The sequence below is a fragment of the Hyperolius riggenbachi genome, chromosome 6 (genome assembly GCF_040937935.1).
Source record: "Hyperolius riggenbachi isolate aHypRig1 chromosome 6, aHypRig1.pri, whole genome shotgun sequence".
Lineage (NCBI taxonomy): Eukaryota > Metazoa > Chordata > Amphibia > Anura > Hyperoliidae > Hyperolius > Hyperolius riggenbachi.
Genome location: NC_090651.1, coordinates 50,865,698 through 50,881,121, shown reverse-complemented (window position 1 = coordinate 50,881,121; position 15,424 = coordinate 50,865,698). Strand labels below are relative to the sequence as shown.

The window sequence follows — 15,424 nt, the reverse complement described above, 5'->3', positions numbered from 1 at the left end:
AGTTTAGGCATGCTAAGTTTAGATAAGTGTAGATAGCGTGCAAAGTCCCGCACGCAAAGCAGCGCCATTAAACTCTATGCGAAGTGCACCAGACTTTGCTAGCGCAAAACTTTTGATCAGCTGTGCACTGCGGTGCTAACGCAGTTGGTGCTTAAACTTATCATGCCTAAACTTATCACACCTAAACTTATCATGCCTAAACTTATCACACCTAAACTTATCACACCTAAACTTATCATGCCTAAACAGAGTTTAGGCGTGATAAAGGGCTTTTCACCACGGTGCTAACTGTTAGCACCGCTTTGTGAATCAGGCCCATGGTGTCTGCTCCTGTTCAATGAGTAGTGGAACTCCACCTGTGATCAGTAGGACTGCCATGCATCTATGACCGGGTGTTATAGATGATGTACTCAGCACAGCTGGGACTATCTGTAGAAGGGAGGATAAGCAAAATGATCAGTTTTCACAAAAAAAGTATTTTTTTTTTTTGGGAAAGCACAAATAAGGCCCGGTTCCCACTTGCGTTGGAGTGTCAAACGGATCCATGAAAACGGATTTGTTCACCGGTTGATCAGATCCGTTTCCACTCCGATTCCGTTCCGCTGCTTCTGGTCCATTTTCCCACATCCTCCCACCCCCAAAGTGTATTTTTTTATATAGAACGGTCTGTTTCAATAGTGCGAAGAAACATTCCGTTTTCTCATTGCCACTAATGCAGCTCTTCAGCTTCCATTTCTGTGCCACTGGGCTTAGGGGTCCGGAAAAATTGGTGCTGTAGGAAACTTGCGTTCAGTTTAGCGGATTGTGCAAAACGGATCCGTTTGAACGGACGGATGTGAAGGTTAACATTGGATCCATTAGGATCTGTTCCATTCCGATCCGGGAACGGAACTTTTTTAACGCCAGTGTGAACTGGGCATTAGTATTTCAAGTGGCCCACCTAAAGGGTCTTTAGGGAAGCAGGAAATTTGGGCATCCGGAGAGCCGGGGATGTTTGGGTGCCGCCATAGGCGCCCATACAAATATCCTTCACAGCCTTAAAGTAAAGCTCCCCGCCGCTCCCGTGGGCCGCAGTGGCCCACTTTCACTTGCGTGGCCCCTGGGTCATGAGGCTGTACTGAGAGACTTAGTTGTCTCTCATAGCATGCAGGGGAGCGGCAGGAGGCGCGGACAGGGGAAAGAGCCTGATGGCAGCTCAGGAATCCCTGTAAAAACGCCCCTGGCACAGAGGCATGTACCCTGGTCCATGACATGCCGCCAGTGTGTCGCCTATGCGGCACTCTCTGTCCCCATCCTCCCCCCCTCCCCGGCACGCACCATGCTGTCACCTAATGATATTGCCGACATGCAGCTTGCCGGCAATCTCAACGGGAAACAGCATCGGTTGGAGGAGAGGCGCTCTTGCAAAACGCCTACTGGGGGCATTCCTATTGCCCCTTCCCCAGCTCTTATTGGGCACCTCTGCTTCTCTCCATCTCCCTGCACTCTGTAGATTGTAGATCTCCCCTTTAAGACTGCCATGTTTATGAAAGGATGATCTTTTTTTGCAGATAATTGTTTTGATTTGTGCTTTGAAATCTGCTGACCGCATCGGGGCCCTTGGGCCAGAGGGGCCCCGTAGGGCCCTCCCTCAACTGCAGTATTAGCTCTTTTTTGGTCATGTGCTGGTAATTATCACTTCTATAAATGCTTTGAATGATAATAATCATTAACAAGCAGTTCCCCATCCCCTTGTGGCACCTCTAAAACTGTGTTGTCCTTGGCAGGTTTTGATGCGCCGTATCAATTGTTATGTATAGAGTGCTGGGGGGTGTAAAACTCGCACTGGGGCCCATAGCTCCTTAGCTACTCCACTGCTGAAGTGGCTATTCGCTGCACCACCCATGGAGGTCATTGACTTGGACACGGATCGCCACTTTTAATGGTGGTGATCCTCTGTGTACTGGCAAGCAGCATGTCTGAATCCCTGTTCTACACTGATTCTCCACTGTGAAAGTGGTGAATGCCCTTTGGCAATCTGTTATTGCCCCTTTAAAAAAATAAATTGGCAATTGTGGATGTGAAGTTGTGATCAGAGAGAGAAACACTTATCGGCACTTTTATGAAAGTGCAGAAATTACAGCACTTTTCTAATGACCCACAGATCACCACCATCATTTAGCTCCCCCAAAAAAGATTTGTGCTTTACTAGCAGCAGAGCTGGGCTTCAACTGGGCAAATGGTCAACTGCACAAGGCCCTGAGCTGCTTAGGGGCCCTTCAGATGGAGCAGGGGCTAACAATAGCTCCCACAACCCCAGCTGTTGGGCGGGGGGAGGGGAGGGTGTGTGCAAGGGTAATAGTCCTGGTCTGGGGTAGAGAGCAGCTGTTCATTATTCCTGTAGGGGACATGTCCTCTTCACTTCCTCGCCAAGCCACTAGGTGAGTCAAGAGGACCAGAATGAGTTACAGTATGAAGCTCCACTGCTATGCTACACTGCAAAAAGTTTGGAGGTGGTAAAATTTGTCAGTGATTGGCCAATTATAGTTAGATTAGAAATGTGTACCAGGACAGGTTCGAGGAAAAAAAACAAAAACAAGATCTACCTACCTGGGGCTTCCTCCAGCCCCTGGTAGCTGATCTGTCCCTCGCTGCAGCTCTGGTATCCCAGGATCCCCTGCATTGCAGATCTTGCCAGGTCGGCATCTTCTGCACCTGTGCGGGCGCGTCGCTCGCAATTGCACTCGCATGGCCTGGAGTGTTTTGATGATCTTCTGCCTCTAATACTTACACCATAGACCAATAGCCATATGCCCTGTTTACAGTTAATCAGTTGCTCTCAGTTATAACTGAAAGGTCAACTGATTTTTAAAGTAAGTCCCATGTTTTCCTATGGCACCCTTCACACTTAAAGTGAACCAGACACAGAGCACCATCATGTATTTTACCATATAGAACAGTGGGAACATTAGAGAAAACACCTACCATGCTTTCTGTTTCATTCTGCACTGCACAGCTTGTTTCTTATCAGACCTGATAAAATCCCCGACTAAGCATTCAGTCTGGCTTTGCTATAATGGCTATCATTCATAAAGCATTTCTGCATGCGGAAATGCTTAAAACAGCTGACTTTACCGACCACTCGGCAAAGTCAGCATTCATAAAGCCTCTTTCCGCATGGAAACATGACACTACCGAGCAGAGTGATAAATCACCGCCTTGTGCGGTGATTATCGGTACAAATGTAGCAAAATGTTCATTCATAAAGAACACCGCAAGCGGTGTGAGGTCGGGAAGTACCGCTCACTCTGATGTGGCGATACCAATGTAAGTGAATGGAGACACATAGACCTCCCAGGCAGCTGCAGCAGAGCGGAACACGGAGAAATGTATCAACTCGGCAGCTTCCGTGTCTCCGCAAGCCTACCGCCTGCCTACCGCCAGCTTAGTTCGGGGAATCTCCGCACTGCTTCCGCACATGGATACATCTTCATGAATGCCCACCCAGAAGTCTAAAAATCCGCCAGCGGTGTTTTCCCGCACTGATTCTGTTTACCGACAGCCTGTTCATGAATGATAGTCAATGACTCAGCTATAATGATTCATGAGCAGAGCCAGCAGGAGGCAGGCTTGGGCTTGAAAAGACATGAGAGAACACAGACTGAGCTATAAATATTCCTGAGCAAAGCAAGACTGAATGCTCAGTCGGGGATTTTATCAGGGCTGATTAGAAACAAGCTGTGCAGTGCAGAATGAAACAGAAAGCAAGGTAGGTGTTTTCTCTAATGTTCCCACTGATATATATGGTAAAATACATGAGGGTGCTTCGTCTCTAGTTCCCTTTAAAGAGGAACTCCAGTGAAAATAATGTAATAAAAAAGTGCTTAATTTTTACAATAATTATGTATAAAGGATTTAGTCAGTGTTTGCCCATTGTAAAATCTTTGAAATCCCTGATTTACTTTCTGACATTTATTACATGGTGACATTTTTACTGTTGGCAGGTGATGTAGCTGCTGCATGCTTTTTTGGCAGTTGGAAAAAGCTGTAAACAGCTATTTCCCACAATGCAACAAGGTTCACAGACAGGAAACTGCCAGGAGTAAAACGGTACTCAGAGTTTCTCCACAATATCAGTCATACAGTGCCCCCTGATGGTCTGTTTGTGAAAAGGAATAGATTTATCATGTAAAAGGGGGTATCAGCTACTGATTGGGATAAAGTTCAATTCTTGGTCGGAGTTTCTCTTTAACGCATTTTAACTGAAATCTTTTTCACAGTGCATTGGAGAAGAAAAAAATGCCTACCAACTGATTAAGTGTAAACGGGGCCATAGACTCTCAACAAGCATGCAGCAGATTAAGAGTTTGTGACATATTATTGTCAGTCTCTTTGCATCAGTTTGCATTCAATTTATCTAGATTAGGGTTTAGTGTATAGTTTGCTTCTGATTTGTATTCAAGGTTTGTATTTAAGTCCCTAGGGAGTGGTGCACGCCTCTGTTGGTTTTATTTCAGTTGCAGCCTGATCAGGAGCGCTGCCATTTTTTGCTGTTCTTTAGAAAATATTATTGTCAGATCTGACAAGATTAGCTGCATGCTTGTTTCTGGTGTTATTCAGGCAATACTGCAGCCAAATACATCAGCAGGGCTGCCAGGCAGCTGGTATTGTTTAAAAGGAAATAAATATTGCAGCCTCCATATTCTTCTCACTTCGGTTGTCCTTTAATAGGCCGTCATGCAAATTAGTATTGCATTATAATTGCATTGTTGATCGGGGATTGATTTAGCATATCTATATCATAATTACGCTTATCCTTTCAAGTGACATTGCAATAAACCTGCAGGGCTGTTTTCCAAGTTCAGGTTATTTTCTTTACATCGAGAAGAGAATACTCAGGACAGCCCAGTGACATAGTGGTTAGCGCTCTCACCTTGCAGTGCTGGGTCCCTGGTTTGCATCCCAACCAGGTCAACATCTGCAAGGAGTTTGTATGTTTTCCTCGTTTCTATGTGGGTTTCCTCCCTGCACTCTAGTTTCTTCTCACATCCCAAAAACATACAGATAAGTTAATTGGCTTCACCCTAAATTTGCCCTACACTATGATACATACATAGGCATATGATTATGGTAGGGATTAGATTGTGAGCTCCTCTGAGTAACAGTTAAGTAACAAGACAATATATACTCTGTACAGCTGCGTAACATGTCGGCGCTATATAAGTACTAAATAATAAGAAGAAGAATTTTTATTCAGAAATATACGGTAAATTTTTGAGGGTTTTAACTATGAGTAAAGAGCAAAATGGAAAGGCTACTTTTCCATTTATTATTATTTAGCATTTATATAGTGCTGACATCTTCCGCAGCGCTGTTCAGAGTATAACGTCTTGTCACTAACTGTCTCTCAGAGGGACTCACAATCTAATCCCTACCATAGTCACATGTCCATCGCAGTCTAGGGCCAATTGGGGGGAAAGCCAAAAACTGGAGTCAGGGGCGTAGCAATAGGGGGTGCAGAGGTAGCAACCGCATCAGGGCCCTCCCACAACTACATTATTAGCTCTCTATTGGTCCTGTGTTCATAATAATCACTTCTATAGATACTTTGAATAGTGGTAATCATTAACAAACTGTTCCCCATCCCCCTCTTGCACCTCTGACACTGTAGTTGCCATTGGCAGGTTTTGGTGCACCATATCAATTGTTATGTATAGAGTGCTTGGGGGGGGGGGGGGGGGCCAATGTAAAACTTACATCGGGGCCCAAAGCTCCTTAGCTATGCCACTGACTGGAGTGTCCAGAGGAAAGCAATGCAAACGCAGGGAGTACATATAAACTCTATACACTGCAGAGGGACCTAACACACTACGTTGGGGCAGGAGGAAGCTCCAGTTAGGTAAAAAAAAACTTTTTTATTTGGCTCAGGTTTACCGTATATACTCACATATAAGCTGACCCGTGTATAAGCCAAGGTACCTACTTTTCCCTCAGAAATCAGAAAAAAGTGATTGATTTGCCCCAGGATGATACAGCTGTGTCTCAAAACTAGTGTTGGGCGAACACCTAAATGTTCGGGTTCGGGAACGTTCGCCGAACATGGCCGCGATGTTCGGCATGTTCGGGCCGAACCCCGAACTCCCCGAACATCCCGCTTTTGGGGGCCCTATGGGGTCGCAGGCATAAGGGGGGAGCATGCCCCGATCGCGGGGGGGGCGGAAATTCCCCCCACCCCCTCCGCTAGCGCTCCCCCCTCTGCCCGCTTCCCCATACAAAAGTTTGGCGAAAGTAAAATAGTACCGGTGGTGGTGGTGGCCTGGCATTGTGAAGTGAGTGAGGAGGAGGAGGAGTCCGGAGAGTGACGCGTTGAGGGAGGCCGGGCAGCGGGCGGTTCAGCGGTAGTACCCTTGTGGTACTTCCGCCCTTTCTCTAACCTCACGTCCTCTGCGTAATGACGCATACGAGGGTACGCGTCATCCCCCCCCCCCCCCCCGCGATCGGGGCATGCTCCCCCCTTATGCCTGCGACCCCATAGGGGCCCTGTTCGGCCGGGCATTCAGCAGTTCGGGCGAACCCCGAACAGTTTGGCCGAACACCACCAGGTGTTCGGCCGAACTCGAACATCACCCGAACAGGGTGATGTTCTGCAGAACCCGAACAGTGGCGAACACTGTTCGCCCAACACTACTCAAAACGCCACTAGATGGCATCATAGATATGAGACGCAACGATTGCCACACAGGAAGAATCCCCGATCATTGCACCTCTGACACATTGCTTGCACACTCTGCTCCACAAGCCAGGGGACACAGGTAGTCTTCAGCAGCACACTCTGCACACCATGTTGCAGGGGATGGAGGGCACAGACACAGCAGGGAACAAGCTGGCAAGAGCAGGATCACTAGTGCACGATCCTTACTCCCCTCTGCCAGTAACAAAACCTGCTCCTTCATCCGTTCTGCTCTACTGACTCGCATATAAGCCGAGGAGGTAACATTTCAGTACATTTTTTGTGCAGAAAAATTAGGCTTATATGCAAGTATATAAGCTGAAAATAAAATTCCCAGGCGGGGTAGTGAAAGAGATGTTACAATTTCAATATAGCTCCGGTCTTTGTTAAATTGATCACAGTGTCAAATATTTCTTCTTTTATTTCAGGGTCAAAATCTTTCATGTTTCATTTAAGGTTCACTGGTCCTTTGGCATGAAAGCACGGCTAAAGCCATCAGTCCTATAATATGTAATTAGGGGAAGATAAATGAATCACAAGGAAGGGGGAACGTGGCTCTCTGTTCCCGTTAGAAAAAGGCTGATATTTTTATCTCGTGATTTATTGCTGTGTCACTTTCTAATTTTCCACATTCACAAATTTTACTTTATCTCATTCAGAGTAATAACGACGTGCTCTCTTCGCTGGGCCGTGTAATACGCCTCGGGGCAGCCAGTGGCCCACGGGAGGCCGCAGATGACCCTGATGAAGCTCTGCTGCTTCTGAGACCTACATTCACGCCACCAGCTTGCTGGATAACGGGAGGTTGTGGGAGGCGCCCAGCGAGTATTGTTTTTATGTTCTATATTCTAAAATAGTGGCTGGATAGTGTACTGGTTAACCTCTTTAAGACCACGTCACGCCGATGGGCGTGAACACGGTAGCTCCCCCAGGACCACCTACGCCAATCGGCGTAAAGTCCTGGGGGCGTGATGTGCAGGAGATTGCGCACGCAGCTCCGCCATCAGTCACCCATCGTCGATAGCCTCTGGGAGACTGTTGGACAGCAAAACCACTGTCTTTTAACACCGTCAGCGATGCGCTCTAAGGCAGCGCTGTACTGGGGACAGCCGTGTGCCACGGATGTCCCCCTGGGACAGGAGAGTGATCGGCTCTCATAGGCTGAAGCCTATTACAGCCGATCGCCGCTATTGGCTGGCTGGGGTAGGGAGGGTGTTTGAAAACATTTTTTAAATAAATAAGGAAATGTATTTAGAAAATAATACAATAAATATTTATTAAAAAAATAAACATTCTGGCAGGGATCAGACCCCACCAACAGAAAGCTCTGTAGGTGGGCAGAAAAGGGAGGGGGGAGGAATCAAGTGTGTGCTGAGTTGTACGGCCCTGCAGCAAGGCCTTAAAGCTTCAGTGGCCTATTTACTGAAAAATGGCCTGGTCTTTAGGGGGTTTTAACACTGCGGTCCTTAAAGTGGACCCAAATTAAAAATACAAGATTTCAAAAATAAAATCTATTTTCTAAATTAATTATAATAATAAATAGCAGCCTTTTTTCAGCTGCATGATGACAAATATAAAATATTTTACATTTATTGGAGAAACCCCTCCCTTCCTTTCAAATTGCGGGACAGAATCCGGCAAAATGCTGGAGTAGTTAGTGTCCGGCAATGGAGGAATTGCTAATGGCTGCCCCCAGTATAACCCTAGTTATGAAAAGAGAAGGATGAAAAGCATGCACTGAAATGCTCATAGGCTCGAATGAGTGTTTATTTATCTTTGTATGTGTCAGAATAGTGCAACTAAATATTTTGAATTAAAAAAATGTTTGGTTTGGGTCCGCTTTAAGTGGTTAAAGTCAGTACCTATTCAGTAAGGAGTTCGAGGCTAGACTCCCTAACACTGCAGGGTAGCCTCTTGAGTGCTGCAGCTCTTGAGCGCTTTGAGTCCCAAGAAGAAAAGTGCTATACAAATGTTCGGATTATTATTATTATTAAATCACTATATATATCAAACTAAATAGAGGTATCTGTCACGGTCAGTTACCTGTCCAGGCGAGGTGGTCGGCACGTACGGATGCTGGCGGTCATCCTGGAGGGTCTCGGCGGGGCGGCCTGTCGGTACCTTCCAGTGTGCGTTGCGTTGCGCGGCGCAGGCGTTGGCGCCGGAAGGCGTTGACGTAGGCGTTGTGTTTCGCGCGTGCACAGGGATGGTTGTTATGCATGTTTGTTCTGACAATGCGTCTGCGCGTGTGCGTGCGCGCGTGTGTGATTGCGCATGCGCGCGTGCGCGATCGCGTTTGCGCATGCGCGCGCTGTGCGTTGCGTGCATCGCGCGCGTGTCTTTGCGCATGCGCGCGCTGTGCGTGGTGCGCTGCGCGCCAAAACGCCTATTTAAGTCTGGAGAATGCAACAGCTCAGTGCTGTAGTATTGCAGCTAGTGTTGTGTTCCCGTGTCGTGACTTAGTGTCTGCCTGTTGCCTGATTCTTGGATCCTGACCTCGGCTTGCCTGATTACCAACTCTGTTACTGAACCCGGCCTGTACGACTTCCCGCTTTGTTGATGATCTCTGCCTGCCTGACTACCCGCTCTGTTGCCGAACCCTGCTTGTATGACTACCCGCTCTGGTGCCGACTTCTGCTTATCCTGGGATCTGCCTTGCTGTTTACTACACTGGTCTCTGAGTCCTTGCACTACCAGACTCAGCCAGTGAGGAGTGCCGTGGTTCCAGCCTGCTTACCTGATCTCCGGTTCCAACGAGCACTCCTGCCTCTTGTATACCTTGGTCCTCCTGTCACAACTCCAGGAATACCGGGTGTCGAGCTGCAAGGGTCGCTACACTCAGCACAACGGTCTCCGTCACTAGGACCTCGTGACATAATACTACAGCCAACAATGGAGACCGCTGAGGTAGCAAATGTGTTAAGCACCCTTTGCAATCAGATGTCTGCTTTAACTGAAGCCCTTAAGGAGCTACAAGCCGGACATCAACGCCTGGAAGGCCGAATCAACACTATGTCCTCGGTTGTACCTGCCTCCAATCTGCCATCTGCCCCTGCCGATGCATCTCAGTCAGCTCCACCCGTCAACCCTGCACCTGCAGCAGCCTCCGCAGCAGCGCCCGAACCCCGGGTACCCACACCGGAACGCTTTTCAGGAGACAGATCCAAGTTCCGGGCCTTCCAGCACGCCTGCCGAATATATTTCGCCTTGCAACCACGTACGTTTTCTCTTGAAGAAACAAAGGTGGGATTTATTATTGCCCTACTCCAGGGAGAACCTCAAGCTTGGGCTCACAGGTTAATGGAGCAGAAACATCCAGCTCTAGCATCCATGGAGACCCTGTTCACTCACATGGCTACTTTATATGATGATCCACAACGTCAAGTAACAGCTGAGATGGGACTGCGTAATCTTCGCCAGGGCCGAAGACTCGTAGAGGAATATACGTCAGAATTCCGCAGATGGTCAGCTGATACTGATTGGAATGAGGGAGCACTTAAACATCAGTACCGCCTTGGATTATCGGAGTCCCTGAAAGATGAGCTTGCTCGGGTTGGAATACCCGCCACCCTTGAGGAGTTGATCGAACTAGCAATCCAGATCGACAGACGTTTTCGGGAACGCCAGATGGAAAGAAATGCAGGTAGCTCGTCCCGTGCATCCTGGGTCCCTGCTTTTCCGGTCTCCTCCGCCACAGTGCCTGCTGAAGTAGGAGATCAAGGTGAACCCATGCAGCTTGGGGTCATGCGTCCATCATTATCAGCAGAAGAAAGAAACAGAAGGAGACAAGGAAATTTGTGTTTCTACTGTGGAGCCGCTGGTCATCTGATCAGAACTTGTCCAGTCCGACCTGCAGGTGAGGATCGCATTTCTAGAGACCCACCTACCGGGGGCCCCGCAATAGCCACTAATCATTTTATCATTCCTATCTCGTTCCAGTTCCCAGGAAGAACCATTAGAACCACTGCCATCATCGACTCCGGAGCCTGCAGTTGCTTTATGGACATTCATTTCGCCACTAATCACCAAATTCCGGTACAAAACCGCAAAGAACCCCTCCATATCCACTTAGCTGATGGATCAACTGTCAGCTCTGGACCAGTTACCATGGAAACCATTCCTGCCATGGCCCTGATCTTTGAAAAACATCAAGAACTCATCAAATTCGACCTGCTGACTTCTCCAATGTTTCCGGTAATCTTAGGATTACCTTGGCTTCAAGCACACAATCCACTCATCAACTGGTCCACAGGAGCGGTTTCTTTCAATTCCGTTTACTGTGGGAGCTGCTGTTTACCCATGAGTCCTGTTTCCACTGGTCCACTGCTTTGCACATCAGAGGCACTTCGGAACACCGTTCCTCCTCAGTATCACGAATATCTTGACGTATTCGACAAAAAAGGAGCCGATTGTCTACCACCTCATCGTCCCTATGATTGCCCTATTGATCTAGTTCCCGGCTCCAAGATTCCGTTCGGGCGAATGTTTCCGCTTTCTGACCCTGAACAAGAAACTCTCAGACAGTATATTGAAGAGAACCTGAGGAAAGGTTTTATCCGCCCATCCATTTCTCCTGCTGGTGCGGGGATTTTCTTCGTGCAAAAGAAGGATAAGACACTTCGACCCTGCATCGACTATCGGGAATTAAATAAAGTAACCATCAAAAACCGTTATCCATTGCCCTTGGTGCCAGAACTTTTTCAAAAACTCCGTGAAGCAAAGATTTTTTCAAAACTGGACTTAAGAGGAGCGTACAACCTGGTGAGAATAAGAGCGGGGGACGAATGGAAAACCGCATTCAGATCTCGTTTTGGACACTTCGAGTACCTGGTAATGCCGTTCGGTCTCTGCAACGCTCCAGCAACATTCCAATATTTTATCAATGATGTGCTGAAAGACTTTATTGACCAATTCATAATCGTATATCTAGATGACATCCTGGTATTTTCGTCAACTCTGGAAACCCATCGTCATCAGGTGTGCCAGGTACTTGCTCGTCTCAGGCAACATCAACTCTTTGTCAAGGCTGAAAAATGCGAGTTTGAGAAGAGATCAGTACAGTTTCTGGGACTAATTATATCAGATGAGGGGTTTGTAATGGATCCTCAGAAGGTTCAGGCAATTTTGGATTGGCCAGCCCCCACCAACAGGAAGGCAGTTCAGAGGTTTGTGGGCTTCGCCAATTTTTATCGACGCTTCATAAGAAACTTTTCCGCTATAATTCTTCCCATTACCCAACTCACTCGCCAGAATACACACTTTTCTTGGAATAAGGAGGCTCAGGTGGCATTTGATAGATTGAAACAACATTTTACATCTGCTCCTGTTCTTAAACATCCGGACCCGGCATTGGCATTTGTATTGGAAGTAGACGCATCCAACTCAGCGGTAGGGGCAGTGCTATCTCAAAGACAAGGAATAAAAGCATTACTGCACCCAGTGGCATTCTACTCAAGGAAGCTCTCGGATGCGGAAAGAAACTATGATGTGGGGGACAGAGAACTGCTGGCTATCAAAGTAGCATTGGAGGAGTGGAGATACCTTCTGGAAGGTGCATCCCAGCCCATACTCATTTTCACGGATCACCGGAACCTTGAATATCTAAAGACCGCAAAAAGATTGAACCCGAGACAGGCCAGGTGGGCACTCTTCTTTTCAAGATTCATATTTCACATCACGTACAGACCAGGAGAAAAGAATATTAAACCAGATGCCTTGTCCCGCATGTTTCCTGAGGATGAAGGAGCAGGAACACATGATACAATCTTGTCCGACCAGAATTTTCTGATGATTCAGCCAACCATAGTCGACCAGTTTCGCCAGGGTTCAACCGAACCACCGGAAAAGTTCAAGGAATCAATGAAGAAAAAAGAGGGACTGTGGTGGTGGAATGATAAATTATTTGTTCCAGAAGAGTTTCGTTCAGTAGTGCTTGAAACTTGTCATGACCACAGACTGGCAGGGCACTTTGGAGTAACCAAGACCCAGGATCTGGTGCATCGCTCCTTCTGGTGGCCAAACTTTAGAAAGGATTGTAAGTTGTATGTTAACTCCTGTCCCACGTGCTGTCGGTTTAAAGGGTCAAAATTCAAACCATGGGGGCTATTAAATCCACTACCAGTCCCACCTAGACCTTGGCACTCCATCTCAATGGATTTTATCGTGGAGCTCCCAAGATCTGAAGATTGTAGTACTATCTTTGTAGTGGTGGACCGATTGTCTAAAATGGCTCACTTTCTACCTATGGAGGGCATACCTTCAGCACAGACAACAGCCAATACGTTTATAAGAGAAATCGTACGGTTGCATGGAGTCCCAGCCGATATCATCTCTGACAGGGGCTCACAGTTTACGTCTCGCTTTTGGAAAGCCTTGTGTGAGTCTCTAAATATCAAATTGAACTTGTCGTCAGCTTATCATCCCCAGTCCAACGGCCAAACTGAACGTACCAACCAAACTTTGGAGCAGTACCTGAGATGTTTCTTGTCGTCCTCTCAAGACAATTGGGTTCAGCTATTACCATTAGCTGAATTCGCTTACAACAACTCGATCCATGCCTGTACGCAACAAACCCCGTTTTTCGCCAACTATGGCTTTCATCCATCATTTCTGCCGAATCTTCTTCCGGAATCCTCAGTTCCTGCTGCAGATAACCTGATCAAAAATTTACAGGATAACAATCAAATACTACAACAAACTATGGCCCGGACTCAGGAGAGTTACAAGAGGAAAGCTGATCTACACAGGAGAGGTAACCCTGATCTTAAAGAAGGGGATACTGTCTGGCTATCCACAGTAAATCTAAAATTGGCATGTCCGTCCAAGAAACTGGGTCCTAAATCAATTGGGCCATTTGCTATCAAAAGGAAGATAGGACAAGTGGCGTACGAATTGGATCTTCCGGACAGTCTGAAGATTCATCCGGTCTTCCATGTATCATTACTGAAACCCACTGGTCAAGATCCCTTCCCGGGCCGAAGAACGACTCCTCCACCACCAGTCCTGGTGGAGGGAGAAGAAGAATATGAGGTGGAAACAATCCTGGACTCCAGGAGGAGGTACAATCAGATCCAGTACTTCATTAAATGGAAGGGTTATGGTATAGAAGAAAGTTCATGGGTATCGGCAGCCGACATCCATGCCTCTCGATTAATCAACAGATTCCACAGGGAGTTCCCTGAGAAGCCGGCCCCTGGGGGCATCCGGAGGCTGCCCCTTAGGGGGGGGCATTGTCACGGTCAGTTACCTGTCCAGGCGAGGTGGTCGGCACGTACGGATGCTGGCGGTCATCCTGGAGGGTCTCGGCGGGGCGGCCTGTCGGTACCTTCCAGTGTGCGTTGCGTTGCGCGGCGCAGGCGTTGGCGCCGGAAGGCGTTGACGTAGGCGTTGTGTTTCGCGCGTGCACAGGGATGGTTGTTATGCATGTTTGTTCTGACAATGCGTCTGCGCGTGTGCGTGCGCGCGTGTGTGATTGCGCATGCGCGCGTGCGCGATCGCGTTTGCGCATGCGCGCGCTGTGCGTTGCGTGCATCGCGCGCGTGTCTTTGCGCATGCGCGCGCTGTGCGTGGTGCGCTGCGCGCCAAAACGCCTATTTAAGTCTGGAGAATGCAACAGCTCAGTGCTGTAGTATTGCAGCTAGTGTTGTGTTCCCGTGTCGTGACTTAGTGTCTGCCTGTTGCCTGATTCTTGGATCCTGACCTCGGCTTGCCTGATTACCAACTCTGTTACTGAACCCGGCCTGTACGACTTCCCGATTTGTTGATGATCTCTGCCTGCCTGACTACCCGCTCTGTTGCCGAACCCTGCTTGTATGACTACCCGCTCTGGTGCCGACTTCTGCTTATCCTGGGATCTGCCTTGCTGTTTACTACACTGGTCTCTGAGTCCTTGCACTACCAGACTCAGCCAGTGAGGAGTGCCGTGGTTCCAGCCTGCTTACCTGATCTCCGGTTCCAACGAGCACTCCTGCCTCTTGTATACCTTGGTCCTCCTGTCACAACTCCAGGAATACCGGGTGTCGAGCTGCAAGGGTCGCTACACTCAGCACAACGGTCTCCGTCACTAGGACCTCGTGACAGTATCTTACCTCTTCAGATGATTCACACCCAATTAATGCAAAAGAAGTTTTTATTAAGGCGCTGACGCTCCAGACAGCACGCCAACCAGTTTTATTCTGTGTTAGTGACCTGCGGAAGAGGGCAAGGACCCGTGAAACGCGTTGTCATCAGTTTAACCTTTTATCAATAAAATGTATTTTCCATTAATTTGGTGTGAATCATCCAAAGAGGTAAAATACCTTTATTTATTTATATATATATATATATATATATATATATATATATATATATATATATATATATATATATATATATATATACAGTGGGTTGCAAAAGTATTCGGCCCCCTTGAAGTTTTCCACATTTTGTCATATTACTGCCACAAACATGAATCAATTTTATTGGAATTCCACATGAAAGACCAACACAAAGTGCTGTACACATGAGAAGTGGAACGAAAATCATACATGATTCCAAACATTTTTTACAAATAAATAACTGCAAAGTAGTGTGTGCATAATTATTCGGCCCCCTTTGATCTGAGTGCAGTCAGTTGCCTATAGACATTGCCTGATTAGTGCTAATGACTAAATAGAGTGCACCTGTGTGTAATCTAATGTCAGTACAAATACAGCTGCTCTGTGAGGGGCTCAGAGG

The 15,424-nt window shown here is 47.4% G+C and overlaps 1 protein-coding gene across 16 annotated transcripts in view; it reads left to right on the top strand.

Moving 5' to 3' along the window:
- Window positions 1-15,424, top strand: part of LRRC7 (leucine rich repeat containing 7) — a 503,433-nt gene that overhangs the window by 284,893 nt on the left and 203,116 nt on the right. The window lies entirely within an intron of this gene.